The 17,780-nt window shown below is 33.6% G+C and overlaps 1 pseudogene; it reads left to right on the forward strand.

Annotated features, from left to right (window-relative positions):
• The first annotated feature begins 17,072 nt into the window (after positions 1–17,072).
• On the forward strand, positions 17,073–17,531 carry LOC101334416 (proteasome maturation protein pseudogene; annotated as a pseudogene).
• Positions 17,532–17,780: the final 249 nt, after the last annotated feature.

Raw genomic sequence — 17,780 nt, forward strand, 5'->3', positions numbered from 1 at the left:
AAAGAAAAATAACAAAGGCCTCCCGATGCCAAGAGAACTTTATACAACCCAGTGCTATGTAAATTCATGTAGGGCCATGCAAAGAACAAAGCCCTCCTTCAATCTAAGACAACAGTTTTCAAACTTCAAGTCATTCACCTAACATTTTTTCATATGGAATAGAATTTAACAAAACACGTCGCATGTATAGCAGAGGCAACTCTACTCAATGTCTTGTAATGGCCTATATGGGAGAATAATCTAAAAGAGTGGATATATGTATATGTATAACTGATTCACTTTGCTGTACACCTGAAATTAACACAACATGATACATCAACTATACTCCAATGAAAATTTTGCTTTAATTGCACACACAAATGTGTGTGTGTGTGCACACACGCCTATGTATGTGCTGGATGGCAATGGAAAATTCATGATTACATCAGGGCACAATCGAAAAAGTTTGAAGGTTCTAATACGTGAAGGAATAGCAGAGAATTAACAGGACTAGATCCTTTTTCTGCCTTTTCTACCCTAAGAAGAAGGGGTGGGGGTTTTATTAAAACCCATCTACCATAAAATTTGAGGCTATGAGATCCTCTTTTACCCTCAACAGTTGTGAAGTTAAGGAAAATACACAGAAGCCATGTTCTCTTTCACTTATTGGGACCATAAGCAAAATTAATAATAATTATTATCAAAGTTGATTCCTTGTGATGTACAATTTCTATTTTCGTATTAATAGTTATTTTAGGTTGCACTATTCTTTGTGTTATTTACAGAGATCCTTGTTATCTATGTATCACTTGTTCCAAGACTAGGAGAAATATCTACAGTATTATGAAACATGGAAAAATCTAGTTTAACCTTGCAATCTAAAATTGTAGTGAGAAACGAGATTCTTCATTAACAACAAAAGTTTCCCATTTTGTTTAGAGCAAAAATGATTAATTGTCTTCTAATGGGTAAATCAATACTTTGCTTAATTGTATCTGTTTCTCAGAATTACATACCTCTAGTTCATTAACTCTTTTAAATAACAGCCTACCTTGGAAAACTGAACAAAACTTGATGTTTCTTTTAAAGTCTTAATAAATCTTTTGTTCTTGTGTGTCTTACTCAGTGCTTCACTAAGTCTGCATAAACAACAATAAAAATATAGGGTGGTAAGTATCCTGATATATTTTATACAATATGAGAAAAAAAACTGAGAAGACTTTCTGCTTGTTTAAAACTTTATAATGGTGATAAGTTTAGGAATAGACCATTCAGAGATTATGGAAGTGCATCATGCACTATGGAATCTAAAATAGTGTGTAATCAGAAGTTAAAAATCATAAAAAATGAAATAATAAATGAATACACTCATGAAGTCTTCCAGGATGCAAGTAGAGTAGAGGCTAGTATTCATTCATTTAAAAATTATTCACGGAGCCCTAACTATGTGATTGGCTTAGATAAGTAGGAAAGACAGCCAAAGCCACTGTGCTCATGGAAATTACCTTCTAGTGGGCAATATAAACAATATAAAAGCACATCAATAAATTAACAAGATAATTTCATTTTGAGTAAGTGCTACAAAGCTAACAAAGAGTGACTCTTCATAGGAGGCATAATATAAATTTCGCTTTCAGTGACAGTCTCACTGAGAAGGTGGTATGTTAACTGAGTCAGGCTTGAATAGCAAGGAGTCTGCTATGCCATTCAGGTTGAGGGGACAGTAAGTACACAGGCTTAATGCAGAAACAATCTTAGTGAAAATCAGAACAGAAGGAGGGGAATCTTGCTGATGCATGGCAAATGAGAGGAAGAGGACTCATAATTATCTGATCAATATTATGTTGTCAATCCATCTATTACTTTCTTTAAAATATTATAAGTGCAGTAGCTAACACTTAACTTTTCAAAAATTAACTGTAATTAAATGTGACTTCCTGTCCTCCATTTCACTTGGCTGATGAAAAATTCACTCTGTCAATATTGAGGTTTCCAATACATTCAGTGAGGTTCCTAGAGGTGGGTTCTCAGTGCTTCCCACTGAGTTGCCCACTGTTCAAGTTGCAGACGGCCCCTTGAGGTCTAGCGACTTGGTTCTTTGCCATATAAAGGCATGGGTATCTTTGCCAAGCCTGGAAAACCTGTGCCTATGTTATAAGCTCCCTAGATATTCTGTAGCCACCTGATGACACTGGCCCTAGATGCCTTTAACTCTTCGGAACTCAGCAAAAGAGTGAAGCCTATATCACCATCCATCTCAAAGTATCAGACCCGCATCTCCTCTCTAGGCTTCAGGGATCTTCCTTTCTTTTAGGCTGTTCCTCAAAGAGCTTACTTAGTTCTCTCTTCTAGAGCAAGATCCATACAAAATACTCAGCCTTCAAAGGAAACAAAAGCAAGGAATGGAAGGTTAATACCTTCAACACTAAAGGATATTCTTCCCTTAAATCAACAACATGCAAAATGCGTACACAATTTTTGAAAAAGCAAATTAGGAGAAGGAGGGAATAAAACAGAAGACAACACAATCAAATATCTCCATAGATTTTCTTGCCACACACACACACGTGTACCCATACATTTTAGGGAACTAACATATGACTAATTTAAGATATAGAAAAAGATGAAAGAGCAGGCTTAATGAAAAACTTTTCAATTTATTAGGAGTATGAAAAGTAGAGAAGATGTTGTTGGAAAATGTGAAAATAAGATCGCAGACCTGAAGAGATATTGTGTAGATAATCAATGCTTCTATTTCTCAACTTGAGATAGTATATAATCTTAGAACAAAACTGCTTGAGAAATTATGAAATTCAAATATGGAAGAAATTTCTAAAGATAAATATACTTAAATGTGCAGATTAGTTAATAAGCAGAGCTATGAATTATTTTTCCTGATATACAGAAAACTAATATCTCTCCTAAGTGTAATGATTTTGGTACTCTAAATCATTATAGAGATTTATATAGAGAGACTTCAAGTTTATCTTAAAATTCTAGTTTAAATAATGCATGGTTTAAAACTGAAAAACTCCTTAAAGCTTAAGAATTATTCTCCCTTTTCTTTCAATTTTTCAATTAAAACAAAACAAACATAATACTTGGAAAGTAATAAGGAAGAATTAGAGCTATATTAGTAAAGACAGATCATGACCTCAAGGAGGGAGGATGGGAAGGCAGGAAAGAACATAATCTGAAATAAAATGAAGAATGATAGAGATCAAGAAAATGATACTAGTGTGGAATGAAGAATCATATTAGAGATTAACTCAAAGAAGTGGCACGATTAGAGTCTTAACCATTGTGTATGAAAAACACACTAAAACAGATGTGGCACTCAAAACTAAGGTGAGAAATCAATGTTGGACACTTCTAGAACTTCCAAACAACACTAAATGTTTTGGCCCATTACTGACAACAGGAAAAGCCAATTACAAATTGCCTCTTCAAAACTATTTCTCCCTTGGCACAAAGTATATTTCTGAAACTAGATTTGAAAAACCCCCATCTTCCTTGGACATCTTGATTTTTATGAAAGTTACTTTGTATTGTACCAGTTCCTCTTTTATCTATAAAACAGTCAGCTTGATATCTGTTAACTATTTTATTCCTTGCATTATTATTTATAGTTATAAGCTGTACTTATGGTTGAAAAAGCTGTGAGGTCAAAAATTATATACAGTCATGTAATAACTCAGTCACATATTTTGGGAATACAATATTACAATATTTTTTCCCCAAAAATGTTCAAAATTAGGGATTGTGGCTATAACTGAATTTTTAAATTACAGAAGTCCTTTTTAATGATAGGAGTTGTTTTGCAAGGTACTGTTGTCAAATGTAATTTAGCCATCCAAGTATATCTTTTCTCTATAGATCCAAATATTAAAAGATTTCTTGGTAATTACTGATTTCATTTCTTCAGCTCCAATGTAGTTGGTAACCTATTAGACCCAATGGAAACGCTTCTTGCCAATGTCATCAATGGCCTCTGTGTTTTTAAATTCAATGGTGTTTTTAAATATTGTCATCTTGTGCTTCATTCAATGTTTGTCAGAGCCAATCACTTATTCCTTTCTGAAACACTTTCCTTCGATTCTGCTAAATCATGTCTTTTTTTAATTCCTCTCTAGTTTCTGGTTGTTTAAAGACTCCTTCACCTCTATCAGCAGTTAAATGTTGACATAGCTCAAGAAACAGTGAAAAATCTCCTTGTCTTTCCTCTCCAGACTCTCTCCATAGAAAAAATTTTCCACAGTGGTAATATTTCCATGGATATCTTTTCAGTGTATGGACTTAGCCCAGACTTTTAAACTAAGGACCAATATAACCAACCGCTATTAAACATCTCTTTGCACTTGTTAAAATTTCTTCAAACTCAGTGTGTCCTAAATTAAACATACAATTTATCCCCCTCCAAGAACTGAATCATCTCCAAGTGTTCTCTAACTTTATAGAGGCAGGATGGGTTTATTTTCCCCAGGATGAAAATGCAGGAATCACATTTGATTTCTTCTTTATATAATTAATCACTAGGTCCCTTTGATTTTACTTCCTCACTGTATCTCACAAATCCATCCTTGTAGCCTCTGTCTTGATTTTCCATCTGGATGTGGCCTTCCACATAGTCCAGAAACTGCACCATAATGGACAAATATTCATCCTCTATTGGCCCCTCCAAATGGGTCAGCACATAGTGCCTAAAATAAATTTTTGAAAATGCAAATTTGGATATGTCATCCTAATTTTTCTTAAGATAAAGAATATAATTCTTATCAGAATCTAAAGTTTCTATAAGAATCAGCACCTGGTTACTACTCCAGGAACTTTGAACCTTTTCTTGACAATCTCTACACTCCCAACATTGCGATGATGATTCTTTGCACATCAGGATATTTTCATAAATCTTTTCCTTAAATTAGAATATTTCAGCAACTTTACTCCCACTCCCTTTCCTTAGTTAACTACAGTACTAGCCCACCTGATCTCAGCTCATTGATACCACAGAGAATTTCAATCTTCCTTGTAGCATGTTTTCTTATACTATTATAAAGAAATTATTAATGTGTAATTAAATACACATTAATAAAGACTGATTTTGATTAAAATCAGTCTTCTTTATTAAATTGCAAGGTCCGTGAGGTCAGATTCACAAGGTCTCATCAATTTTTGCATCCTTAGCAACTAGTAGAATGCATGGCTCAAAATAAGTGCTCAAATGTTTTTGAATCAATGAGTATGTGAAGGAATGAGACATTGGATGAAAGAACATCAGATTTCAACCTTAGAACAATGTAAACCTACTCATTGTATTTCTAAAATTTTGGCTATTTAAATCTCACTGAATCTTCTATCCTCTATGAATTTAGTCTCACCACTTAATTTTCTTTCAGATTTTAGTACTCATTTAGATATTATGATATGGAAATAAACCTAAGAGCTTATATGTAAAATCACTTAAAGCAAAATACAAAAGTAAAAAAGAATTGGATGGATGGACGTAGAGATGATCATACTGAGTGCAGTAAGTCAGACAGAAAAAGACAAATATCATATGATATCACCTAGGTGAAATCTAAAAAAATGATGCAAATGAACTTATTTAAAAAACAGAAACAAACTCACAGACATAAAAAAAGAAACGGTTTCCAAAGGAGAAAGCAGGGTGAAAGGGATAAATAGGATTAACAGATACACATCATTATACATAAAATAAACAACAAGGATTTACTGTATAGCACAGGGAACTATAGTCAATATGCTGTAATAATTTATAATGGAAAAAAATTTGAAGAAACACATATACGTGTATAACTGAATTTGCTGTACACCTGAAACTAACGCAATATTGTAAATCAACTATAATTCAATAAAAACTTGGATACAACCCATTAAAATACATTTCCATTTTTGCATAAATGAGAGAGTAATTCGGTACATTAAAAGTTGATTGGATACTACTAGCCCTCCCCAAAGGGGAAAAACAACAAGATTTTATTCTATTATGAAGAAAAATTTTAATATCAATAACTTGTGCTAGAACTTGTTTAAAAGAAAAATAAATACTTGTTTATAACACAGGAAAAAAATGTATGGTGCAACGTAACTTATTTCCTCAGCTTTGGTAATTGTGTTCCCACCCTCACAATATTTACCATTATGACCTATGGGTCTCTCACTCCATCTCTATGGGAAAAAAATCATACTGAGCAAATATAAATCATAAGAGCAAATATGTTCTGCTCTTATTTATAAAATATATAAAGAAATTATGCTTATAAAACCAAACCAAGTATCTACTCTCTAATACTCTTTTAGTGAAAAGCATTTTTCTACAGTGACAAAAATAAAAATATCAGTGACAGAATGAATTCATTTTCAATATAATTTTCTTTGCCACAAACTACCATACACAATTTGTAGTCCTGTCATTCAATAACAAAGGAATCCTCATGTTCATTTTATTTAAAAGATCTTTCTTCAAGACACTTTGATCAGATAACTTGACAGAGACGTAGAGTACTTCGCTATGTTTAATAACGACACAACTTTAGAAATGCTTTTATAATTGAAATTAGACCTCCCAAAACCATATTATATAAAATTTTGCTATTATAAGTAATACTTAAAACTATTATGTTTCATGTCCTCAGTTGTACGGTGCCAGAGATAAACTGTCTATCCATTTCTTCTTGGCCAGAGGGCTCTGTAGAGAATATTTATTTTTGTCTTTCTCCTCCTAGAGGGGCTTACTCTATCTCAGTGCTCCACTAAACACATCTACATTATTTACCTTATAGAGACATAAAACCTGGCAAATACAGACATACTTTAATGAAATATAATCAACCCACTTTTTTCAGTAGTGGGTTTAGGAGGTGGATATGAGTATTGAATGTTGTTTGATACAACATGGGAAGTCTGGTCAAAAGTGAGGAAAAGCAGACTGGCTTCTGGCTATTTGGCAACACTATGTCCTATGGCAACCACTACTGACAAAGGGAGTATCTGGCAGGGTCCTGGCAGGAAACAAATAGTACACTCAAATTGGATAATTTGAGAAAAGTGTAATAAGGATACTATTTAAAAGATATGGGAGAAGAGTAAGGAAACCACAGGGGTAGGTGCTATGCCCCAAAGCTGGTAATAGTGGCCCAGTTCTCATCATCCTGCAGCAGATGTGCTTGGTTCCTTGTTTTACATCTCCTTAGCCTACCTTTGATTTCAACCCAGGTATGGTGGACAGTTTTGTGCACACTGCCAGCCATTCTTCTTTGGTGCTTCAAGACTTTTTCTTCTAAAGTCACAGGTGGCCTGTGTGGGTAGAAACTGCATAGAAGTGCAGGGGAGTTCACATTCTAGGAGCAATGAAGTTGGAGAGGGAATTTATGGATAAGTATCCAAGCTCTCCAATCTTCAGAGAGAAAATCCTGAGGAACATTCTACATAGTTCCTTAGGTGGTCTCCACCAGGCTTGAGCCCCACTCAGTTGCTCAAAGTTTTAACAAACTCAATAATATACTTTTGGAATTTTCCTCCTGTCTTGCCCTGATGATTTGAGGATAACTCGTGATTAAATTACCTATACCCAAGCCCTTAACTCAGGTCTTTGTGGGAGAAACAAAATTAAGATACACTCAGGGGCTCTAAAATGTAAGAAAAGAGAACAGCTACAAGAACCCACATAATTCAATAGCAGCCAAATATGATTTATTTATGCTTTTATTAAAGAGTTTCATTAATATATTTTATCCAATACAATGTAATTAGAATTTAAAATTCATGTTTTCATGTTTAGTATATCTTAAATAAGTGCTCTGCAACATAACAGAAAAATTTACACAATAGAGGTACAAATCAACTGTAATGGGAATTTAGTCAATTTAGTCAATATAGATTCAATATAGATTACATCTAGTTTCTTTCTTTCTTCCTTCCTTCCTTTCTTTCTTTCTTTCCCTCCTTTCCTTCCTTCCTTCCTCCCTCTCTCCATCCCACCCTCCCTGCCTCCCTTCCTTCTTTCCTTGCCTTCTTTTACATTTCAACACGTCTTTGTTAGACTGGTAGAATGTCTAAATGGAAGGAATGTCTGGAGCAAAACATTTCCTTTGAAGTGATAAACCATAATACAAAGTACAGAATTATCACTAATTCATTTTGAATAAAATCTGAGGGAAAAAATTAAAAGTAGGAGATAAGCTGGTAATTTGTGAAAAATCAAATTATAGAGGACTTGGAATTTCAAACTAATAAGGTTTTACACTATTCTATAGAACAATATAAACCACATCAATACTTTCAATTATTGAATGACAAAATTAACATTGTATTATGGGAAAATGAAACCCATAAATTATGTATAAAATAGATTGCAGATTTATGGATGTGATTGATAATTATTCTATAATTATTCTGTGATAATAACAAGTAATAGCATTTATCAAATGCATAAGTATGCCACATGCAGTATGCTAAAATATATATAATATATACTGTCTGAGACACTTACATTATAGTATATATATTATATAATAATATATATTATTTAAAAGTCCCTAAGAATTAGTGTTTTCTCATTGGTTTTCAGATAGAACACTGAATTAGCTGGATTATCTACAAGTTCACACAGCAACTTTGCAACTTCTCTGGAACTCAAACACAAAAATATGAATAGAAATATAGTGGGGAGCGTGGGTATAATAATAGCCCAAGCAATGTAAACCCTGAGCTACAAAAATAACATTAGGAATGGATGAAAATTAATAGATGATAAAAGTGATAAAACTTGGTTATTGGTGGCTTTAAAGCAAGAAAATGAGGGGAGGATTTGATGCCTGAAGCTTGAAGGAGAGGGAATTAAATCTGGAGAATATTTTTGTGAGAAGAAAGATGGCATGACTAATTTTCAGTTTAAAATGCCAAAAGAATATCCAGGTAGAAGAGTTTTACATTATGATACCTGAATTTAAAGACGTGGAAGATGACAGGACTGAAAGGAAAGGAATGACAGGTTACTATTACAGACTTTGATTTAGGAAGTATAAATATTGGGATGTTAATTAAAGCTATTGTAGTCTATGAGAGGGAGCATATAACAGAACAGGTATGGACCAAAGACAAATTACTGAGGAACATCTGAATTTGAAGAATGGGAGAGAGAAAGATAGAGGAACCTGAAAGGCAAGTCATTATACAATGGGTTAAGGCCTTTCTTGTATTCTTGTTGCCCATGGTTTTTGTGTACTTGTAATTCAGATAAGCGCTGCACAAGCTTTTCCCCCTCTTTATTCTTGCCACCTCTTTGAAGACAATGGGGGTTAAGGGAATGTGGCTGAGGAAAGATGAGAGACTAGCTAAAGAACAACAACAACTGAAGCAGCTATTGCCCCAAGGTCTAAAAGAACTTGGCTCCTGGTAAGAAAGACTGCCAGTAAGTAATGATTAACACTTTAAACAAAAGTGAATTTTCTTAATCCTAGAACCCGAAGATGATAACTGAGTTACACATAAGATTCCAAACAAGTGAATAAAAGTCTGCATCAAAGTATAATTTTATTTTTTTGTTCAACTATTCTACTAGAAATATTGAGGGACTGCGAGTTGAAAATATGTTGTCTTACAGAAATTAGGCTGATAAGCTGGTTACAATTTTGCAGTGTTTTCGTCACAGAGGAATTAAGTTTCCTTCCAAAAATATAAAGTGAATACGTATGCAGCTGGTACAAACCGGCAGGTGGGTGTCAACATCTGCCTCTTTTTACGTTGCAATGCTGTACTTAATTGCAAAGGAGAACCACAGAGCAGTCATTCTCACCATGTGCAGGTTTGCAAATGGTACAAGAGGGTTCAGGACTGATACAGAGAGCAGGATTTGGGGTTCTTCAAATCACCCTTCTGTTTCACTTTCTCTTAGAGATTTCTAGTTTCACCACTGTGTTGAGGGGTATCTTCAGGAATAACCTCAGAATTCAAAACATTCCAAAGATTAAAATGAGGCACAAAGGACACCTGAGTAATATAGGGCTTAGCAATCAAGTAATGACTTAAGAGAAACAAGTTGAACTTTGAGCTCAGAAAAAAACCAGAAAAGACATTAAAATATCATTTGAAGAAAATCTTTAAGGAAAAAAGATCAATCAACTAACCTAGAAACACTATAGTTCTCAATTTTATATTTTAAAATAAACCATCATGTTAGAAACTTAGAGAGTTCTGTTTTCCTTTCGTTATAAACAATGTTTGAAATAAATCACTAATTGCCATAGGCAGCATAAAAAAAAAATGTCCTGCTCTTTTTTTTTCACAGGGATAGGATAACTCCATTAGAAGTAAAGGAAGCAAATCAAACGGGTAGATTAGAATTGTAGTGTTTGCAGAAGTTGAAGAAGACAGAACTATATACATGTGTATAGAAAATGACCATTAGAACAAAAGGTAAATTATAAATTTAAACTTCCAAGATAATGCAAAAATACACTGAATAAATATAATTTAGGATAAGGCCAGTGAAAATTAGAGGAAACTCTAACATATACCATACCTTTAAAAGAAATGCAGACTTTTTTTTCAGCCACATAAAATGACTCAAAGTAGGCACATTAGGGCCTTGTCTAGTGGAGGTCCTGCATTTTAAACAAACTGATGAGGTGATAAGAATTGTTTATATTTGCCATCTACAGAGGTTAAAGGCAGAGAGACTTGGGTTTGAAGTCTATCTCTATTTTTTAGACTAGTATTTCATATGGACACTGGATTCTGAATGGGTACATTTATCATAATCTTCCACATCAGGAAAAAAAATGTTTAAAGATTTGTCCAGAAATACACTGGTATACATTTTATAACTCTGTGTATAAACTCAAGATCTAAATAAATTGGATTTGATAGATATTATATTAGCTAGTATAATCCAGGTGAAAAGTAAAAGAATCAGTTGACAAAATTAGTGCAAAATATAAAGAAGTCATTATCTCATAAAACTAGAAACAGGGTAGCCTTCAGAAATGGTTGGTATAAAAATTGGTTGTTTCAAAGATCTCATCAAAAGTCAGTCTTTCAGATTTGTAGGTAAGAGTCAGACGGGCATTAAAAGGGCTACTTTAGGACTTGATGTCAAATTCAGGAAATATGTGTCCACAGAAAGAATTAGACTTTTTCTTAAACTACTTTTTGGGGAAGCAAGGGACTTACCCAGGGACAAACAATGAAGGATTGTAATGCATAAAAATGATCTGGGGGTTTTGTTTTGTTTTGCTTGTGTGTATGCGTGTGTGTGTGCGTGTGCGTGTGTGTGTGTGTCTGTGTGTGTGTCTGTGTGTGAGAGAGAGACAGAGAGATTTATTTTTGCTGAATGAAAAGCATTTCTACAGCTCTTCTAACAGTTGAAATGCTGTTTCATGAAGTAGAGAGGTAGTAGTACATCCCTTGCCATTGACACTGTTAAAGTTACCAATTGCAGATACTGTAGCAGATTTAAGAACTTGAGAAATGTATAGCAATCTTCTTAGATTACTTTGGGATATCTTTTTCTTTCCATCATAATCTATTATTTACCAAGCAAATATTCATTGACTACCCATTATACACCAACCATTATGAAGACATTTATATTTAGGTGTAAACTCAAGTGGGCATTGAAGATAAGGACTGAGTAGGTCAATTCCTGTCTGCAATGTTTAGAAGTTGATAAGAATGTAAAATCAAGTAGAATAAATAAAACGGCTCATTTACATTTTATTTCTAGAAAGAAACACAGTTTCCAAAGAAAGCTTTTTACAGAAGACTACAGAAAAGTCAAAATTATATTTTATGAAACCTGTACTATGTCACTTTGATAAACATACTTTTCAAAGAAATGTTCATATTTACTAGTGTATATACATGTGAATTAAATTTAGTACTATATATAATGATCTAACTTTTAGAGTCTAAATTAAACCCACAATAATGGAAAGGATATTGGAGAGAGGAGTATGAACAAAGAGACTGATTGAAAATAATAGTTGCATTGGAGACAAGAACTAGGAAGATACATTTTCTTTCCTTTAGGCACAAAGCCTTAATTCCAGTTTCTTGAAAAAAGAAATGTCTTTACATATCTTTACACAGAATATAGATACCATCTATTAGAAATTATAAATTAATTGTAACAAGGGAAATCTTAATATAATGATCAAGATATACTATCCAGAAGAATTTTTGCTGTAAGGCAGAAGGTCTTGATTGAAACCTAATTTCAAAATTCATGGTAAACATGGGCATGCCTAGTTGATACGGAAGAAAAATAATTGAATTAAGTGCTCATAGCGTTATTCCTGCACACCATTAGCATTCCATTTTAAAATTAGACTATACTTCATGCTATTCCCCCAACCAACACTCCGCCATCCAATAAAAACTTGCTGGATATACACTGTCCTGTCTTTCCTTAGTGATCCATTTTTCTGGAATGTCCTTCTGGCTCTTTTCTATCTTTTGAATTTCTATAAATTAAAGGCCCAGTTCATATTATGCACTCTGTAAAGACTTCTCTTGTAACCCAAATAAAAATCACTGCTCCCTCCAACATGTTCATTATTGCTACTATACCATGCAACATTTTATGACAGAGTTAACTGCTAATGGTCCATTTTCCCTTCTACTTTCTGAGCTCCTTGAGACGAAATCCAGGAGGAAGATTGCATTTGCTTTCTTTTTATCTCACAGACTATTTGGAAAAGTGTAGATGCTCAATAAATGCATATTAAATTAATGAGGCGTGAATAATTGTGCAAACAGTCAAAGGCATTACATAAACTTTGGTTGAGCAGGGACACCACAGAGAAAGTTTTTAATATATTGTATGCACATGTATGGCAATAAAAACAAAACAGAAGAGAAAATCATGAAACTAATGCACAAAGGTGGTAGCTAGTGTTTTTATATCCAATGTATTTTTATAATTATTTGGTCACAGTGCATGACATAATAGACCTATTAATGAAGGTAAGGAATGAATATAATGGTCATATTCATTCTTTTAATAATTATTTCTTGTTTCTACATCATTATACTTACTGTGGAAAAAAAATGCCTGAAAGGTATAGTGGATCATTTAGAATGTAGAATTTCCTCCAGAGATGCCAAGAGTGTTGGCTTGGACAGGGTATGGTCTCTCACTCTGTGATACAGAAACTTAACCCACTTTCAGGTGCTAGAGTATGTGAACTCTGAGCCTGTGGTCCAGTCCTTGTCTCACCCCTGACCAGCCTATGGAAGATGTGTGGCAGTCTCTATCTCCTCAGTCTCTCCTCAAGCCCTGACTCAGAAAAGAATACAAACTCCCATGATCTGTTCTACACCCAACAATAAGAGACTCTGTTCTCAGAAAATCTATGAGCCAATGTTTAATTCTAACTTCCTATGTGCTTTTCAAATTATATTTTGTAGCTATAAACTACAAACAGTAAACTCAAATAGCAAAAGCATTGTTAATGAGTTTAATGAAATATTATTGTCTATTACTTTAAGTGGACTGTGTAAAATTCACTTTGCATTTGAAGAATTAAAGCTGCTTAATTATCTGTATTAATCTACACAGGAACTAAAGTCAGAGCAAACAGTTATTTTTCTTTCTTTTTCTTAATTGAATATGCATCCAACAGAATTCTGATCTCATGGATTGGATATCTGATTTTCCAAAACATATAGGGAAATGAAAATTCACCTTTCACCACTGGAGAGAAATAATTGGTTAGACTTTTCTCACCTTCATAGAATCAGAGGAGATAATATTATTCCCCATAGAATTGGAAGGTGAAATTCAAGCTGGCTGTTAAGAATTGTCCCTTCCAAGTAGAAAGATGAAAACTAGAAAGAAGAAAATGAGATCCTATCTCTTCACTTTTATGTAAGTAGGTCAATTGCTAATCTCTTAATTTTAAAAATGAATCATAAATGTCTTTGAAAACCATAGAAAAATGCCTTTACAGAAGGGTATTTGAGGCCATGAATCTGAAATTAAAGACTATAAGCTAAAGTTTTCACTCATGGAAAACGTCTGGAGGACTTGTGGTGGTTTCATCTTTATTCCTGACTCTCATGAATTATAAGTGTTTGTCCTAACCATTTGTTTTGTGATTTCACTGTTTTAGTTCAATATCTGATAGTTATTTAGCATTAAGCTAATTATCTGTTATCTTAAACTTAAGATCCTTGTTCTTATCATAGTGATTATCTTATAAAATCATATTGATTTTCTGAGACAGTTAATAAATGTGAACTTCAGAAGTTTGTTTCCCTATTATTTAGCCTGCCTGAAATTTTAAAAATTAAAACTCATAAACAGATATTAAATTAATTATAATGTGACTACACAACAACACACAAATAACCCAGATAAAATATTCTGAACATTAGACTAGATGTCAAATAACCCAATATTTATTCTGAACTTATTATCTGATTATCTATGGCCCCTAAGCTAGTTATTTATACACCCATACACATATACATATCATATATATATATTTACTTTTTTAAAATAGCAAAAAATAACTATGAATATATACCCATATGCTTCTGTGTATATGTAGTATTGTTTTACATTTGATCAATCATTACATAATAAAAAGTGGCCAGTTTTTCCAAAGCTGATTTTTTCTATAGATATTCTGTAAATGATTCACAGCAGATTTATTTGAAGTACATAATCATCATAAGAGAAGTAAGCTCATGTTATCGTTTTGATTTAGAATGTAATGATTTGAATACAAATGGATGAGAAAATACTTCGTGCTGGTCAAGGAGGGTCAAGAATGACTAGCTTGTTTATGTTAACCAACTGGCTGTGGTGAGTCTCACTAAGACTTGGATGAAAAACAGTAAGCCAGAATTGTCTCCTTCTGATATAAGAAGCTGGTAGTGGATGGGTTACCAAGGAATTCCTATTCTGAGGGACAGCTGTGGGAATAGGACTCCACAGCTCAGTGGCACATCCATTCACTGTGTGTGATGAAATCTGCAGTTTTTCAAGGTAGGAAATTTGGAAGGGAGTCAACACTGTCATTATATTTCAAGGCTGGGAGTGGGGATTACTGAACTCTCATCTGTAGGAAACCATAGCTACCTCAAGAAGAGAATTCCACAGACATGAAAATCCTCTGATCTTAAATCAAGAATGAGAAGAAAGGAGAAGAAAAAGCAGTTTATGCCAGGTTCCTCTTTTTCTACCTTAACCACTATATAGCCTTCTTTATTATTCTTATTTTTACTTTCTTTTTTTCTGTTCTTAAAGGCTCAGTGCTAAATTTGAATAGTACATGTGTTATCTTCCTCTAATTCAGAATTTTGCTATATCCCTACATCCACAACCCATCCACACCAGCCTTTTGCACTGCTGTCTGTCTTCACCCCCCCCTTATAATTAAGGTATTGACTCAAATATAATTTTCTTACAGAGACCTTCTTTGATCATATGCCCAGTATTGTGTACTCTAACAGTCACTTCCTATCCACCACTCCATTTTACTTCACATATGATAGCACTTAGCACTATCTGGTTATTGACTAGCCTCCTCCATTAGCATGTATATTGATACCAGAGACCTTGCAGTCTTGATCCTCTTGTAGAAATGCATCTGACCCATAGAAGAAGCTTTTAAAAATATCTGTTGAATAGATTTTTAAGTCTTTTCTGAAAATTTTCAGTCTGTAATAGGATAAAAGTTTAAAAATTACTTTGTAATATGTATAAAAATTTTAATTTCACATTAGAAACCTACCAATTTATAATAATATTTTGTTCTGTTATTTTTCATTCTTGTGATTGATTAAGATTGAATTTCCACAGAGAAGCCTCTCTTTCAGCGTTTAAAATATTTGATTAAAATATTAGTTCTGGGGCTTCTCTGGTGGCGCAGTGGTTGGGAGTCCACCTGCCGATGCAGGGGACGGGGGTTCGTGCCCCAGTCCGGGAGGATCCCACATGCCACGGAGCGGCTGGGCCCGTGAGCCATGGCCACTGGGCCTGCGCGTCTGGAGCCTGTGCTCTGCAACAGGAGAGGCCACAACAGTGAGAGGCCCACGTACCACAAAAAAAAAATTAAAAAAATAAATAAAATATTAGTTCTGAGTTTAATCTTTTTCTTTTGTCAAATAAAAACTGATCCCATATTTAATTTCTAAAAAATTAGATCCAACAAAAATAAATGGTTGTAACTTGCAGCTAAGATAACAAATTTAGAAGAGACACATTTTCAGAAATCACAACAGGAATATGAAAAGATGAAAATATCTATATCATCACTGAAACTGAGAAAAGAACATCATCCACATCTCAGGTATTATAAAGATGTCATGTGAAATATCATACAGATAGGATAGAAGTAAATCAGGCACAGTTATCTGTGTAAAGACACATTCCTCAACTGAGGAAGCACTGCAGTGTCTCAGAATAAATATAAACTTTCCTGAAAATGAACCCTGCTAACACTCCATGATTGAGGTAGAGCTAGGGATTTTAAAAAGAATGAGCCATGGGACATACTTAGAGTACATCATTTAAAATGTCCTTCTTTATTTTGAATTACCAGCATTAAAAGAAACTGGTAATGGAAGCCTGAAATTATGTGGCTATATGAAAGCCAGCAAGGGAATTAGGATTCCCCTGAGCACAACAGAGTTTCTCCCTTATGAAGGAGATTGTGTCGCCAATGAGAAGTCTAGGAACAATCTCACCTAGCACCTGAAGTAGAGATCTGGAGAAGGAGTGGCAGAGGTGATAGTAAGGCTATTTAATAAGAAATTTCCAAAACTCCTGTTAGGAACACATCTACATTGATAAACAGCTATTTTTTCCAAGATAAAATGTATAAACAAGAAATAAACAATCATATAAACAATTCTGAAAAAAGATTATAATCTAAAAATAAATATTATTACAAATATCTAAATATGATATATATTTTATTATTTATGTGTAAATACTATTTTATATGTTATATAAAATACATATATATTAAAGAAGCACATTTTAAACCTAATTTGCTCCCATTTGAAAAAAATGCAGGAAGTTTATAAACAAGGAAATATTTAAAATAAGAAAACAAGTTCGCAGAGTGAGTTGAAGATGAATGCCAGAGAACTTGGATCTCAGCTAAAGGACAGTATTCCAGTTACTGAACTTTCAGCAAGTGGAACTTTTGAAAGTCATGATCTTCTTCGAAAAGGTTTTTCTTATGTGAAAAATGAACTTTTGCCCAGTCATCCTCTTTAATTATCAGAAAAAAATTTCCAGCTCAACCAAGATAAAATGAACTTTTCCACACTGAGAAACATCCAGGGTCTATTTGCTCCATTAAAACTACAAATGGAATTCAACGCAGTGCAGCAGGTTCAGCGTCTTCCTTTTCTTCCAAGCTCAAACCTTTCATTGGATATTTTGAGGGGTAATGATGAGACTATTGGATTTGAAGATATTCTTAATGACCCATCACAAAGTGAACTAATGGGAGAACCACATTTGATGGTTGAATATAAGCTCCGTTTACTGTAATGCAGTGCACTGTTCATGGAAACAGAGGGGCTGCATCTTGTTTATAGTCGTTTTTTACTATAATTTGACATGCACAACATTAAAAGTACTGACACATGAGAAAAAATAAATAAATAATAAAATAAAATAAAATAAAATAAGAAAACAAAGATAAAAGGTGAGCTGACTGAGAGTCAAAAAAGAGTGAAAAGAGAAATGGATGAGCTAATGAAATAAAATAAGGGAACTAAAAATAATAAAGGGAAAATTATAATATAGATCAGCTTCA

The sequence above is a fragment of the Tursiops truncatus genome, chromosome 16, assembly GCF_011762595.2.
Source record: "Tursiops truncatus isolate mTurTru1 chromosome 16, mTurTru1.mat.Y, whole genome shotgun sequence".
In the NCBI taxonomy this organism is placed as follows: Eukaryota; Metazoa; Chordata; class Mammalia; order Artiodactyla; family Delphinidae; genus Tursiops; species Tursiops truncatus.